Below are 17,138 nucleotides of genomic sequence, written 5' to 3' on the forward strand. Positions count from 1 at the left end.
ACAAAAGCAATCAAGTTAGTGAGACCTGACTTTGTGCGTACAAAGCAATGCTGACTATCTTTCATCAATCCTGGCCTTTCCAATTGCATGTAATTCCTGTCTGGAAGAATCACTTCCACAACTTACCCACCACTGACATCTGGTTAATTGGTCTTTAGTTCCCTGGCTTTGCAGCACAGCCTTTCTCAAATAACGGAACAAGTCTACATTCTTGTCATAGTTGTACAGCATGGAAACTGAACCTTCAGTTGGTACCAACCATAATCTCAAACTAAACTCATCCCAGCTGTCTGTTGCTGCCCCATGTCCCTCCAAACATTTCCTGTTCATGTACTTACCAAAATGTCTTTTAAACGTTGTAATTGTACTCACATCCACCCCTTCATCAGAAAGTTCATTTCACACTCAAACCAGCCTCTGTGTAACAATGTGACATTTACATCAATTTCTTGAACATCTCTCTCCTCTATCCTTAAAAATGTGGCCCCTTCTCTTGAGACTCGCCCATCCTGGGGAAAAGGCAGCTACCATTAACTCTATCCATATCTCTCATTATTTTATAAACGTCTACAAGGTCACCTCTCAATCTTCACTCTCCAGTGAAAAACAACTCCGCCTATCCAGCCATTTTTCAGAACTCAAGCCTTCCATACCCAGCAAGATCCTAGTAAATCTCTTCAGAACCCCCTGCAGCCTAATAATGCCCTTCCTATAACTGGGCGACCAGAAATGGATGGAGTATTGCAGAAGAGGTCTCACCAATGTCCATACAATGTCAACATGACGTCCCAAATCCTGCACGCAATGGACTGAGCAATAGTCAAGCCTGCTAAGTATTGTCTTATCCATCCTGTGATGCAACCTTCAAGAATTATGTACCTGAACCTGAAGGTTCCTCTGCACTTAAACACTAACCTAGACCCTAACATTAAGTGTGGAAGCTCTACCCTTGTTTGGTTTACCAAATGCATTACCTCGAATTTATTCAGCTTGAATTCCATCTACAGTTTTTCAGCCCATTCACCCATATTATCAAGTTCCCTTTGTATCTTCGAAGACCTCCTTCACTGTCCACTATTTCAACCTCCAACCCATCACACATGGCTGTTAATTGTACAAATACCTTTGCTAGGGGCTCCACAATTTCTTCCATAACTTTGCACAATTTCCTGTGATACTCTTAATCAGGTTCTGGAGCTTTCTATACCTTTGTGTTTTAACACCTCCAGAGGCACCTCTTCGAGAAAATGCAGTCTTTTGAAGTCATAGAGATGTACAGCATGGAAACAGACCCTTCGGTCCAAATCGTCCATGCTGACCAGAAGATCTAAATAAATCTATCCCATTTACCAGCATTTGACCCATGTACCTCTAAACCCTTAGTATTCTTTTACCCGTCCAGATGTTTTTTAAATGTTGATATAGTATTAGTATCTCTTACTTTCTCTCTCTGCTCATTCCACACGTGCATCGCCATGTGCGTGAAAAAGCTGTCTCTTAGGTCTCTATTAAACTTATGCCTTCTAGGGTGGACTCCCAACACTTGGGTAAAGACCTTGAATGTTTACCAATTCATGCCCCTCATGCTTATATAATCCTCTGTCAGGTCGCACCTCAGTTTCTGATGCTTCAGGGAAAATAGTCCCAGTCTATTCAGCAACAACCCTGGCAACATCTCATTAATCTATTCTGAGCCCTTTCAAGTTTCACAACCTCCTTCTGAGAGCAGGCAGACTTGAATTGCACAGAGTACTCCAATTATGGTGTAACTTAGTAATCTTTTGTTCCCTGCATTCCCCAGTGTTTGTGCACAATTAGTCCTGAAATGAAAAATTGTTTAGGATCTTAGCCATATCCAGCAGTTCCGCACATCGACGGCTTCATTCATCTTTAAGGGCCCCTACTTTATTCCGAGTTACTCGTTTACTCTTATTTTATACATAATATCTACAATCAGTTTTGAATTGTCCTCATGCTTCTTTGCTGAGGCTTTTTGCATTCCTGATTTCCATCACACAGCTTCTGTGATACTCTGGGATTCCCTTGATCCAGCTGGCTATACCAAACATGTGCCCCCTTTTCCTTGACCAGACCCTCAATAGACAGCCAGTGTTTTCTAATGCTGTCAGCATTGACCTGTACACAAACAGGAACATGCTGGCGCTGATTGCTCAATTTATCTCACTTGCCAGACTTCCCCTTCCCTGCAAATAGACTCTCCAATCACCTTATGAAAGTTCTTGGCTAATGCGATCAAGATTGGACTGGCCCATTTTATAACTTGAACTTGTGGACCAGGCCTGTCCTTTTCCATAGCTGTTTCCCAACTAATAGAACTGTGGCCACGTTGGCAAAATGCTTTCCCACTATCACCCCAGTCCCTTTCCCTTCCTTGTTTCCCAAAGGAAGGTCAGGTTTTGCCCCTTTCTTTTTGCAGGCCATTTACATATTGATTGGGAGTTTCTGGAACACAATTACCAAATTTCTCCCTTGCAAACACTGAACACTGGCAGTCAAAGATGGAAAGTTTTAAAAAAAAACAACATAACAGCCCTATTATTATGATTGATATTAGAGGGCTCCCGACATTTTTTTTTTCATCAGTCTGCCACTGGTTATTGGGGGTTAGTAGGACAACCGAATCGAAGTGATGACCCATTCATATTTGTTAGTTCCACAAACATTGCTTCGCCGGGCGATCCCACAGGAATGTCCTCTCTAAGTACTGCTGTGATGATCCATGCAATCAAAACACACCACTTCGCGTCCTCTCTTGCGTCCCCTTCGATGCTTCCTGTGGTCACTCTACCTTGAAACAATGAGCTGCCAGTCCTGCCCCTCCTTCAGCTGTGTTTCTGTAATAACTATAATATTCCAGTCCCATGTTCCAATTCATTTTCTGATTTCATCTTCCTTAGCTGTCAGGCCCCTTGCATTGAAATGCAAGCAGTTTACTCATCAGTTTTCCCCCATTCCTTGCTATGTTCTTGCCTGCCGTTTCTGTTGAAATTGCTTTCTTTAACTTGTGTACCAACCTCAGTCTTCTCTCTGACCTTACGACTGTTTAAGGTACAATACCCTGCCAGATTAGATTATATCCTCTTAAGCAGCTCTAGCAATTCGCCACACCAGGATATGAGTACCCCTCCCATTTCCAGTTCAGGTGCCTTCCCCACCCGGTCCACCTGTGATGACACCTACAGGGATCTTTGGATTGTCCCCTCAGCTCTCTGTGTTCCTCAGTACTCCGCAAGGACCAAACATTCATTTTTGTCTGTCCTTCGCTTATCATACCTCCCACAGGAAATAACCTCACATTAATCAGAACTACACTCTGCTCAGATTACCATCTGATCGTCATCAGACTGTAGAATGAGATCATTTGCCTCACTGTGAACAACATCCTCACCTTTCATGTCATCGGCAAACCGAGTAATAATATCTTCTGCTTTCACACCGGCGTTATTATTCCACAGAATAATCAGCAATGGCCCCTGCACAGATTCCTGAGTTACACCCACTGGTGAAATAATTTCAAACACGAAGAAGACTGTCCACCAATTCTGTACCCAATCTGCCAATTTGCATTGGATCCCATGGGCTATTTTTTTTTTTTTTGGATAAGCTTTCCATGCGGGACCTTGTCAGAGACCTTAATGAACTCTATATAACCCACATCATCTGAACTGCCCTGTTCATTGTATTTAGACATCATTTCATAAATCTAAACTAAATTCCTCAGACAGTATCTTCCTCTACCAAATCCGGGATGACTAATCCGAGTTGATCCTTGCATTTGCAAGTGCTAATTCATTCTCACAGTGGTGCCGAAGAATTTCCCTCCCCCTGCTGTCAGACTATCTGTTCTGTAATTACCTGGCCTATCCCTGCTGCCCTTATTGAATAAAGGAAACTCATTAGCGATCCTCCAGTCATTCGGCACTTCACCTGCAGCCAGCAAAGTATTAAATATATCCACAGTGCCCCAGCTATCTCCTCCCTTAACTCCCATAGCATCCGGGGATACGTTTCATTGGACATTGGGGATTTCTCCAACTTTATGCCTGTGGAAATATTTAATACCCCTCTTTATTGACCTTAACATATTATAGAACCTCACCATCCCGACTGAAATCCCCGGCTGCAATGTCTTTCTCCTGTGCGAATACGGATGGGAAGTATTCATTGAAGACCTCATCTACTTGCTCTGGCTCCATGCACAGATTGTTCCTTTGGTTTCTAACAGGCCTCACTCTTTCCTCAGCTACCCTCTTATTCTAACTGTACTGAGAGCGTTCAAAGCACTGGCTTTCAAAGCGCAGGTGATCATTCTGAAAGATGAAAAGCATAAACTAAATTTGTTTGACATTACATTCCATGACACTGCAATCCTGTTGTTATAAATTCTGTGCCTTATGATTGTGCTCCACAATCACCTGATGAAGCAATGCTACGAAAGCCAGTGCTACGAAGTAAACTTGACGGACTGTAAGCTGGTATTGTGTGATTTTTAACATTATCCATTCCAGTCCAACACCAGCTCCTCCACATCATGCTATCATTAACAGGGTGAGTCTGTTTGAAGGAAATGGAATGACTGGCAAATGGGAGACTTTTAGTAATGTAATATAAATAATGCTATATGTCTATGTTCGAGTGAAAGGAAAAGCTCACAGGTTCAGGGATTCATGGCTGATGAGTAATATTGAGGTTCTGGTCTGGAAAATTAAGATAGTATACATTGGATTTAAGCTTGCCGTATCTACTTCACCTGCCTCACAAGACTGATTGACACAATCAATCTGTGGAAACCCTACAATCCTCTGAGGTCTGTGCAGCACTCCCGATCTGTAGAACCCACTCCAATGCCTGTGACTCTCCCAATTCAGTTCGTACAAAACTCTATATATGTGACATCCTCCCGTCGCCAGCACGCACCCTGTATATGCTAGCTACTCCAGTCTCTCCATCCATCTACCCATATTTATAACCTTTTCCAGCTCTTACACACCTATCTGTGTAAACTGGAAACTGCCCTACAACCCTTCCCACTTTGACCAAACTGGGGGAGGTTACTAATGAACCCTTATCTGTGAAACTGTCTCCAATAAAAATTGTTCTTCTTATCTCTTGGAAAATCTGTCCGATCCCACATTATCCATGTCTAAATAGCCTGCAGAACCTGCGTCTTCCTATATCTATAAACATCTCCAATTACTACTACCCTCCATATATCTGTTTGTTCTTCCCGTCTGTACAGCTGTTTTTGTATCTGTCATTTGCACTCTTCCCTAAACGAACGCTGTCTGTACAAATCAATTCAAACTAACAACATCCTTCTCCCTGTAAAGTGCTCCATCTCCCCAACTTCCCCATCTCCATGAAACCCCAGTAGGCTCTCCAGCTCTCCACATATCTGTAACCTCCTGTAGCTCGATGGCCTTCCCTTCCTGTGAAACTACGTCCGGTCCCCTCAACCTTCCCAGTGTGGATCATCTGCTCCAGATCAGACTATTACTGTCTCTGTAAACTCCCAAACTCCTTGCAACTCTTCCTATTTGTGTCTCTGCATTCAGATCCCATCATTTCCAGTTTTCCGAAACGTCGACCTGCCATTGCAATCCTCCCTATTTAGAACATGGAACAGCACAGTACAGAACAGGCCCTTCAGCCCTCGATGCTGTGCTGACCTTTAATCCTACTCTAACTTGTGATGGTTTTCTGCAGAATCCTTCAGTCTTAAACCCGCCCTATTTGGTAAATTCCTCCAGTCACTACAACACTCAAGTGCCTACAAGTCCCCTCTTGAAGTCCCTACACTCCTCCTTAACTCTTTGACCTCATTTATGAGCATCATCCCTCAAAATTACCAAATCCTCTTTTGGTCACTGCAATGTTCCTAATATCTGCAAAACCCGCCAGTCCTGATATTTCTCTCTTTCTCCATAACATCCACTTTTTCCCAGTGCCTTTCTCGGGAACACCGCAGAGGATGGAAGAGTTGTAGAGACCGGTCCATGATACAGAGATAGGAAGGACTACGAAACTGGAGGATGGTACTAATGTAGGAAGGGACATGGATCCTGCAGGAGGTTCGAGGTAGCGGGATCCATAGAAACTTGAGGATGGGTCAGAGAATGCGACGTTTTTTGACTGGACCATTAGACTGATCATGATGCCTAATTCTGGAAGTCTTTATCAGAATTGGTGAGCACAGCTACAGATTCCCAGGCTGGGAGATATTAACTCAGATGTGAATCTATTTGCTCATTCTATCTGTGTGCCTGACACTGACCTGGTGCTGCTCTGGTCCAAGGCACTCTCCGTGCCTCTGGTAGCCTTCAAATCTACAGGACTGACAAGAGCTCATCTCATCAAAGCCTTCATTTGGAATGTTCTTTATTTGAATATTTTTAAGTAGCAGTTACGTGAGATGCAGGAATTGGGGAGTTTCCAATTTTGAGAGAATGAAGCTTTTATCATTGACCCTGACCTATGCAATGGAGTTTCGTAATTAGATTACTTACAGTGTGGAAACAGGCCCTTCGGCCCAACAAGTCCACACCGACCCGCCGAAGTGTATACCACCCAGACCCATACTCCTACATTTACCCCTTCACCTAAGACTATGGGCAATTTAGCATGCTAATTCACCTAACCTGCACATTTTTTTGGATTGTGGGAGGAAACCGGAGCACCCGGAGGAAACCCGCGCAGACACAGGGAGAATGTGCAAACTCCATACAGAGAGCCACCTGAGGCGGGGATTGAACCCGGGTCTCTGGGACTATAAGGCAGCAGTGCTAACCACTGTGCCACCGTGCCGCCCACTGAATCGTGGATCCAGTTGTCTGTAGACTGTCACTCAGAGGATTGTATAATCAGGGAATCTGAGTGAAGATGGCCTTTGCTTCGGAGAGTGTGAATTTCCCAGTTTATTTTGGTTTGGACGCAGTATTCCTGGAGAATGTATAACTGTGTAAACACCTCAGCGACTGATTAAGGGGTAAGTGAACTGGACGCTGAGCACCTGGAACTGGGGAACCTCATGTTGTTTGTATGCGGGGCTGGGTGAGAGCAGCTCTCTGGGTAAATAACAGGTATGGATCTTGGGATCCTTCTGCTGTGTTTGACCTTATGCCATCTCGTTATCTCCCTCTCATGAGTGAGCGCGTCATGTTCTCCAGTCCTGACGGTGTCCACTCCCTGTAAAACCTTCCAGCTGTTGTACATCTCCCTTCTCTCTCACTCCTTCCAGCCCTTCCAACTTGGCCTTCATCTCAGATGTCCTGCTGTCCCAAACGGCCTTGGTCTTTGTTATCGCATTGTATTGTTTTGAGCAGTGTGGGAACAAACTGAGAGTAGGTTTGGGCCAGTAAAGAAATGAGAACGCCTCCTTTAACCATCTGTGTCAATCAGAGTCTGCTTGTTTGTCTCTCTCCCATAAGGTGAAGGAAACATCCTTTCAGCATCACTCTGTCCATTTTCCTAGGATCTGTACATTTTAATGAAGACAACTCTCCTCATGATGACCCTCAGTGGCACAGCACTGAAATGACATGTTTATGTTCCTCTACTTTCTGCAACTACTTCTTTTTGCTCTTTCCGTCCCTCATTCTGAAACCTACTCCAGTCTGGATAGCACTGCAAACCAATAATTACTGAGAATGCTCCAACCTCCCTACCTCTGTATAGTCCTCACACGCCTAAAATCCTCCTTGTTTGTATGACACCTCCAGCTTGTACATTCCTTCCTTATAATTACATCCCTACAGCTCTCACTATCTCTGTATCCTCCAGTCATTACCTTTCTCCACGCCTCTGCAAATTACTCCAGCATCTTCAAATCTGGCTGTCTATGCAAAGTCCTGCAAAGGTCCACAAAACATCCCCTATGTGGAAAGTGCACGAGAGACCACTGCTCTCCATATCTCTAATCCTCTGTTGTTCTCTGTACGTCTGTTCCCAGCTTCAGCCACACAACCCTACTTCCATGTACAACATCATCAAAGCCCTGTAATCCTACCGATCCGTGGAAGCTCCACCAGACTTTACAACTCTCTCATGTTCTCTGACTGTCCGCAGTAATTTCAATCTTCCACAATTCGATGACATCTCCAGTCTCCATGCCCCTGCCGATCATGGTGAGCTGCTCCAAACCTCTCAAACTTTCCTGTCTGTGTGCACCATCAAGTTGACACAACTCTTCTAATTTCTGTAGTGTCCTGCAGACCCTACAGTCCTCCACATTTTTGTGAATTCTTCCTATCACTGGTACTCTCTTTATCTGTGAAAATGCCTCCAATCACTACACCCTCTTTATTGGGTGGCGTCCATCAGACGTGAAAGCTATCGCTATGTGTTTAACTGCCTTCAGATCTATTTCCTCTAACTTGCTGAAACTTGTTCCACCATTGCAACCCCCATTATTTCTTAACATTGCTTAATCTCTGAAGGTATTGTTCTCCAATGATGTCCTCCAATGAGTATAACCCTGCCAGTCTGTGTAATCTCTTGAAATCCTTTATTTTCTATATACCTCTGCATTGAAGTCACTACTTTGAGGCCATTGTGTCCTCCTTTCTATCTTTAAATTACTCCCCTCACTATAGCCCATCCTCTGCTCATAAGTGACTTGAGTCTCTCACAACCCTCTCTATGACTGTAATCTCCAGCAGTCTCAACATGCCTCCTGATTCCTGTTATATCTTCATGCATGCACAACACTCAGTCTTTGTGAAATATCTTCCAGCGATTAAAATCGGCTTTGCTCCTAGCTTTCTCCAGTCCATATCTTCCGTCCTATCCCACTAACATTCTCCAGTCCATGCCACTACCCTATCCCTGTAAAATTCTCCGGTCCATACCACCAACCCTATCCCTGTAACATTTGCCAGTGCGTACCAGCCTCCCTATCTGTTTGATATTCTCCAGTCTATACCATACTCCCCTATCCCTGTAATATTCTTCAGTCCATAGTAACGTCGCCACGCCTGTAATATCTTCCAGATACCACATTGTTGTTCAATGTAACACATCCTCGAATCCTCCAAATGTTTCTACACCCTGCTCAATGTAATGCCTGTAATGAGGCACATCATATTCACATCCCGATCTGGAATCAAGTCAAAGCTGCACTATCTCTGTAATTTCCTTCAAACAATAAATCATTTCTCCTGCGAACATTCTCTAGCACCTGTAACTATCCTTAACATTGTCAAGCCCCCATGCGTCTCTCTAACTCCATCACCTCTTTCCATCCCTCAAAGACCCACTTTCAGTGAAACGCGTCCTACATTTGCAGCAAGGCAGATAGAATGACAGCATTACCTGTAGTGAACAGATATTATCGAACTGTGATTGTGGAGATGTGGCAGCAGAATAAGCATGGCTGGGATGTGATTAGCGAAGGGTTTCAGCAGCATCAGCAAAAAGCCAAACGAGATCCAGCTGTATTTTTAGGTAAGGATACAGTCAGTGCATCTGTGAAACAGTCAGTTTCACAGTCAGAATTTAGAGTCGCTTTGTGTGGAGGTGAGAAATAGCAAGGGAGACCTGGAAGATCAAAGCACAATCCATGGAATCCATGGTGGTTGATTAGTTGGATACAAACTTTTCTGGGTTATACTAGACAGAGGAATGTGGAGCAGTGAATTTCTGATTGGAGACCTGTGGCTATTGGTGTTTCACAAAGATCAGTGCTGCGATTTATGTTTGTAATTTATATCTGTGATTAAGATGAAAAGGTCCGCAGTTTTATAAGTAATTTTGCAGACGACATTTGGAACGGCGTGCCACGATTACGGGGACTTAGGGGAATTTTGAATAATGAGAAAGAACATTAAAGGTTGCAGCTGTGTGTAGATCAGCTGGAACGCTGGGCACAGAAATGACAAATCGAATTTCATCGGGACAACAGTGAAGTGATGCATTTTCATTTACAGAGGGACATTGGATGTAAATCCATACCTCCCTGAAAATAAAAACACAGCAGGATGTAGTGGTAAAGGAGGAGTATGGCATGCTTCATTTCATTGGTCACGGTATTGAGTTCAGACGTTTGCATGTCATGTTGTGACTGAATGAAACTTCATGTGGCCATATTTGGAATGTTGCACGTAGTTCTCATCGCAGTACTATAGAAAGGATGCGGAGGCTTAGGAGAGGTTTGCCAGAAAGTTGCCTGGATGAGAATGTGTTTACTGTAAGGAGGATAGAATCAGTTGGATTGTCTTGCGAGAGTGTCAGCGGCTGAGGGATTACCTCATCCAAGTATATAGCCTCAGGGGAGACGTCAATAGTTGAAATCCCTTTTCCAATGTAGAAATATCAAATACTAGGGCGTCTCGGTTTCAGGTGAGAGTGGGAAATGTTGAATGAGATGAACGAGGCCAGTTTTCTGTACATAGAAGGTGGAAGCAACTCAGGAGGTGAAAGAAGTGACAACGTGAGCAAAGTTTTGAAGTGGCTTTTAGACAGACGCATGATCAGGTAGAGAATAGAGAGGTATAGACCCTGTACAGGCAGTTGGGATTAATTTAGAATAGCATCATGATCAGCACAGCCATGAAGGGCCTATTACGGTGCTGTACTGTTGTATTGTCTAACTTCAAGTCATCTGTCCTGTCAAAGCCACTCAGAATCCTGGATGTTTCATTCCATTTCTCGCCCATTCTTCAAAACCCCAATGGGTTCAATGACAATCTACTCCACCTCTTCTCATTGGAAAATCACCCCATCTCCTGGAGCAGCTGCGTGAATCTTCTCTGCCCTGCCTCCAATACAAGAATATCTTTCCTTCGGGCACTCACACTGTTCATTATAATCTAAGTGTAGTCTGACCAACACCTAGCAAGACCTCCCTATATTTAGACTCCATTCCCTTTGTAACTAATAACAGCATTTGATGTGCCTTTTCTATTACCTGCTCAACCTGGAAGCTACTTATTTCAGATTGATCCAGAAGGATTCCCAAAACCCTAAGTGCAGTCAGTCTGTAGGCAAATGTTGGCAGCCGAACAGTAAGTCATGCTGGGAACATGCTGGAGAATATTGTAAAGGAGATGGCAATAAACAATAACTGGACTTTTATAAACAATTTGCGACGCGTAATTTTATTAAAGAAGAATATTTTGGTGTGGCCATAAATGGCAAAATAGGTCAGGGTGGGGGAGGCTAGTAGAGGTAGGGGGATATTTGAAACATCAGAAGAATTTTGATAAGTTTCAACAATCGCTAAAGATTAGCTAGGGAGGGAATAGGGCCCCTAAAAGGTTAATGAGGCTCTCGATGTGGAATGACTGTTGATAGAAGAGATCCAAAACAAATATTTTGCGTTACGATTTACTGTGGAGGAAGACATGGAAGCTCAGGAACTTGGGGAAAAATAGTTATGTCTTGAACAGATTTGAAATTGGCGAACTGGAGGTGCTGGATATCTTAAAATGTAAAAAAGAAAATTAGATAACACCTTGGTACGTGATCGGATGTATTCCCGCACCTTGTGTGAAGCTAGAGAAGAAATTGCATGGTCTCTCGCAGAGATATTTGTATCAACAAGCACTGTAGCCCAGTGAGACTGATGGGAGGGTAGGTTGTTGTGGGAGATTCTGAGAGAAAGGATCATCATGCATTTAGAAAGGGAAGGATTGATCAGCGATAGTCAGCATGGCTTTGTGCATGGAAAATGATGTCTCACAAACATCACTGAGTGTTCGTGGAGGGAGACAAGTGATAGATCAAGGCAGAACAGGAGAGGAAGATTGTATTAACTTTCGCAAGGCCTTTGGCAAAGGTCTGCATGGCAGACAGGTTAATAAGTTTAGATCACGCATAACCAGGGAGTACTCATCAACTGGATACAGAGTTGGATTGACAGTAGAAGACAGATCATGTACATGGAGGGTAGCTGCTCAAACTGCAGGCCTGTGACCAACGATGTGCCATTGGTGTCAGATGTGCATCATTTATATAAACGGTTTGGATGATAATACAGGAGTCATGGTTAGCAAGTTTGTGACTGACATTGAAATTGGTGATAAAGTGGACAGTGAAGAGGCTAATCTAAGAATATAATGGGATAAACACGACTGTTGGGCCAGTGAGTTTAGGAATACCAGGTGGAGAAATGCACAGCGTTGCATTATGGTAAAGCAGACCAGGGCAGGACTTGTACAGTTAATGTTTGGGTCCAGGGTTGTGTTGTCTAACAAAAAGGCCTAGGGATGCAAGTAAAAGGTTATTTGAAAGTGGTGTCACAGGTAGACAGGCTGGTGAAGCAGGTGTTTGTGAGGCATAATCCTGGTCATATGATTGAGTTGGACACTGGCCCCACCACAGTACTAGAGGAGCCCATCCCATCAGAATAGCTCCCTCCTCCCTGAGTACTGGTAGCAGTGCTCACTGCATCAGAACTACTTCTTGTGACACCGTTGCGTGATCCTGAAATCATCCTACACTTTGGTGGTATCACGCAGTTTCTCTCCATGTTCTTTCCCTCACTGTGAGGATCTAATTGCTGCCTCTGTCAGTGCCTCTCACTCTTGCAGCTACTCCAGACCCTGAGCCAAAAGAATCGTCTACCCCAGAGAGACGCAACAATATAGGCCAGGGACGAAGTCTGGGATTTTCCAGATCTCTTGTTGGACTCAGTGTTACTGTACAAGAATCATTCTCACTGCATCAGTCCAATTTCCCATTCTGTCCATTTTGTCTTCTCCTGTAGGTAATCAGGATGTTCCTGACATAGCTGAATTTGTAACTCCTGTCTCGTCCATCACCACATCAAAGTCGGTTGGTCAGCCAGAGATAGATGGAGAGGGAGATCTGGACAGTTCAGTAAATCCTGCAGCCTGGTAAGAAATATCACAGTAAACAGCATAGAGGGAGTTTCGAGACCGATATCCAGACCCAGAAGATAGGACACAGACACATTTCTGAGCAAGGAGCAGCAACATTCTAGGCTTCATTCCCATTATCTTGTGAGGGTCCTGCTTTCCCCTCTGCTGTACTGGTCCTCACTGAGACAGAACAGGAGGTCCCAGGCATCAATCCTGGCCGATGCTGTATTCGTGACCTCTGTAATATTCTCCAGTCCCGATAATCCTTCCTCTGTTTGGGATCTCCTCGAGTCCACACAATGCTCTGAGTCTCTGTCAAGTTCTCCAAACCCGAACACCCTAATCCCTAAACTTCTCCAGCAGATACTAAATTCCTTCATTCCTGGAAACCCCGACAGTCCTGTCTATCCCTACAAGCTGCTCCTACCAATGCCACACTCCATTTCAATGCATTTGCCTTTAACCTCTCCATCCATCCCTATGTATGTAAACTTCTCCAGCTATTACAACCATGACTTTTTCTGTCAAAAATTCTTCAGTCCATTGATCTGTCCTGATCTGTGTAATTCCTTCCAGACCTACAGACCTCCGTTTCTCTGAAAAAGACCACCTTATTTTTAATACCATTCCTATTTATGTCACCTGCTCCAGGCTTCACAACACTCCCTATTTCGGAAGGAAGTCTACAGTCATGTTGCTCCAGTAACCTCTAGCACTCCTGATCTTTCTAATTTTCTTTAGTTGTGAAACTCTCCCCATCTCTGTGATATAATATCCAACAGTGTCTAAATCCCTCCAATCCCTACAACTGCCCCTGTCTTTGTAACATTGTCCTGTATCTTGAAACCTTCTGATTGCTAAACACACTTCAGGCACTGAATTTTCTCTATTTCTGTTACTTGCCCCGCTCTTCGAAATCCCACGGTCTGTATGATCCCCCGCAGACTCTGCAACCCTCCCTATCTCTAACCAACTGCCTCCACAGCCCTCCCTACATCTTCTACCACTTCCAGTCCATTCAACACCTTCTACAACTGCAAAGTCCCCGTTTGCCAAGGCTCCTCCAGTTCCGACAATGTCTGTCAGAATCTGAAGTCCACACTCTCTCGAATCTGCAAGTCACTCTATAATCGGTTAACATCTGCAGCCACCACTACTGTACGTATTATATGTTTTTCCAGTCCCATTAAGCTTCCCATTCTTGCATTAACTAATGCCTGTGTATCTTCGTAATGTCCTAAAAACTTTCATGTCTCTGCGAACTGTTCCAGTCCCTCCACTATCTGCATAAACATCTACAGTCACTAAAGCCCTCCCTTTCTGTGAAACCTGTTCCCCTACTTTAATCTTCCCTTGATGGGTAATCCCTTGAAGTTCCTGGTCATTTCCTGATCTTAGCACCAAACCCAAATCTTTGTGACTCTCCAGGTTCTGTAAGATTCACTTTGAATGCCAGATCATCCGATCTCTCAATCCACCTATAATCTCCTTTTCGTTCTCCCATCCTCAATCTTAATCTATTTAAACTGAACACACGCACCCCAACCAAACCCCGACCACAGGTAACTCCTTCAGTTTGTGCAACCCTCCCCATCTGTGTAACTGTCTCCAACCCAGCAACCTTGTATTCTCCATTGCCTTCCGATCTAGGCAGCCTCTAGAATCGAGAAGCCTTCGGATATCTGTAAACTTCTTCTGTCACGACAACCTTCCATGTCTCTGTTCGTATACACAATACTCTACTCTTCTCCCTTTCGGTGCCTCGCAGTCTGTCTGTCTCTCCCTACATCCATCCCTATCCCTATCTCCAGAATCTATCCCAGCTCCCTCTATCTGTGTAAATTCCTCCAATCCCCAGACCCGTTTGTCCCGCTGACATTCTTGACCAGGTGTAACTCTTTTTAACTCTAACATCCTTGAGCCCATGAAAGCCTCCCTATCTCTGTAATCTCTCCCCATCTGTTAAACACCCCACTTCTGAGGAATGACTCCCTGCATTCGCCAAAAGGCAGATGGAAGGATAGTGAACAGATATCTCCGGAACTGTCATTCCGGAGATGTAGCTGCAGAATGACCATCGCTGGGAAGTCAATATTGAAAGATTGTTGGGATCGAAGCAGGCTCGACAAAGCGCCAACAAGTTGTGAGGAAAGGACGAGGTTAATGCATTAACGAGATAGTCATATGGAACTGAAGATCAAAATTTGGAATCTATTTAGGTGGAGCTGAGAAACCGCAAACAGCAGCATGCGTGAGCAGAACTTTTTTATAGGCACTGGATAACTAATGAGTATCAGAGGTTAATTGGGTGGAAATCGGGATTGCACGTGAGGTAGTTTTCTATCACATCATATCAAGGAACCATCAACAAAATTGTCTATTGTAGATCGAATTCAGTGTAATATTAAATATCCAATAACCCCATCATAAAGGAGGTTTTTGAGCAGAGACCCATACTGTCATGCAGGGCATATCGAGTTTGAGTTAGGAGCGGAATTAGACCATTTGGCCCATTGAGTATGCTCTGCACTTCAATCAGATGATGACTGATATGATACTGTTCAACTCTCCTTTCCTGCCTTTTCCACAAAACCATTGTTTCCCTGACTCATGGAAACCTGACCATTTCTGCTGTAAATATTCTTAATGACCCAGCCTCGACAGTCTCCTGCAGTCAGGAATTCCCACGGAGTCACTAACCTCTGAGTGAAGACATTCCTCCTCATCTCAATCTTAAATGGGTGAGCCCTTACTGGGATTTTATGCCCTCTGATTACAGATTCTCACACAGTTGTAAGGAAAACAAGTGACTAATACAATTATTGCAGATGACATGATAATTGGTGGAGTTGGGGTGAATGAGCAAGGAGATCCGAAGTTGCACGAGTTTACAGATCCGTTTGAAGGATTTGCAGAGAAATGGCAAATTGAGATTAATCTGTACAGGAGTGACGTCATGTTAAATTCAAGAAGAAAGTTACGATGCTGTGGGACATTGCTATGCATAAGTATCTTGGTGCAAGTCAATAACTCCCTGAAAATGGCAACAGAAGTTTTTCAGATGAGAAAAAGGTGAACACTGGCCTTTATCGGCCAAAACGTTAGGTGTAGTGGTTTGCATGTGATGTTGTAATTCTATAAAACATTTGTTTGGCCACATTTGGAGTACCTCACAAATCTTATTGAATCCGTTGACAATGTGACAAAACACATTTATGGCTCATTCAAAAACTATGGAGGCATGGGATACAGGAAACCTGTCTGTTTGGATACAGAATTCCTGGCCCACAGAAGACAGAGGATGATGATAGATGGATAGCATTCAGCCTGGAGCTCAGTGACCAGTGGTGTTCTGCAGGGATCGATTCTGGGACCTCTGCTCTTTGTGATTTTTTTTTTAATGGCTTGGATGTGGTTGTGGAAGAGTGGGTTAGTAAGTTTGCCAATGTCACGAAGGTTGGTGGCGTGGCGGACAGTGTGAAAGTTGCAATGGGATATTGACAGGATGCAGAGCTGGGCTGAGATATGGAGGTGGAGTTCAATCTGGAAAAGTGTGAAGTAATTCATTTTGGAAGTTTGAACTTGAATGCAGAATAGAGTGTTAAAAGAAGGATTCTTGGCAGTATGGAGGAACAGAGGGATCTTGGATTCCATGTCCATAGACCCTCAAAGTTGCCACGTATTTTGATATAGTTATTAAGAAAGAATATGTTGTGTTGGCATTCCTTAGCTGGGGGATTGTATTTTAAAGTGGCGAGGTTCCATAGAGACCTGATTTGACCCCACTTGGAATATTGTGTTCAGTTCTGCTCGCCTCACTACAGGAAGGATGTGGAAGCTTTAGAGAAGATAGAGAGGAGATTTACCTGGATGCTGCCTGTACTGCAGAGCATGTCTTATAAAGGAAGTTTGAGGGAGCTAAGTCTTTTCTCATTGGAGTGAAGAAGGGTGAGGGGCGACTTTGTAGAGGTTAACAGGATGATGAGAGGCACAGAGAGATTGAATAGTGAGAGACTTTTTCTCCCCCATGGCATAAATGGCTGTTTTGAGGGGTCGTAAATTTAAGGTGATTGGCGGATGGCTAAGGGAAGATTTCACAGGTAGGTTTGTTACCCAGAGAGTAGTGGGTGGGTGAAATGCACTACCAGCGGTGGTAGTAAAATTAGTTACATTAGGGACATTTAATTGACTCTTGGATAGGCACATGGATCATAGTAAGATTAAAAGTATGTAGGTTATTTTGATCTTACAGTTAGATAAACGTTTGGCATCGCATCATGGCCGAAGGGTCTTGTGCTG

The sequence above is a fragment of the Chiloscyllium plagiosum genome, unplaced genomic scaffold (genome assembly GCF_037043375.1).
Source record: "Chiloscyllium plagiosum isolate Xiang-an unplaced genomic scaffold, Cpla_swu_hap1 HiC_scaffold_38, whole genome shotgun sequence".
Taxonomy (NCBI): domain Eukaryota; kingdom Metazoa; phylum Chordata; class Chondrichthyes; order Orectolobiformes; family Hemiscylliidae; genus Chiloscyllium; species Chiloscyllium plagiosum.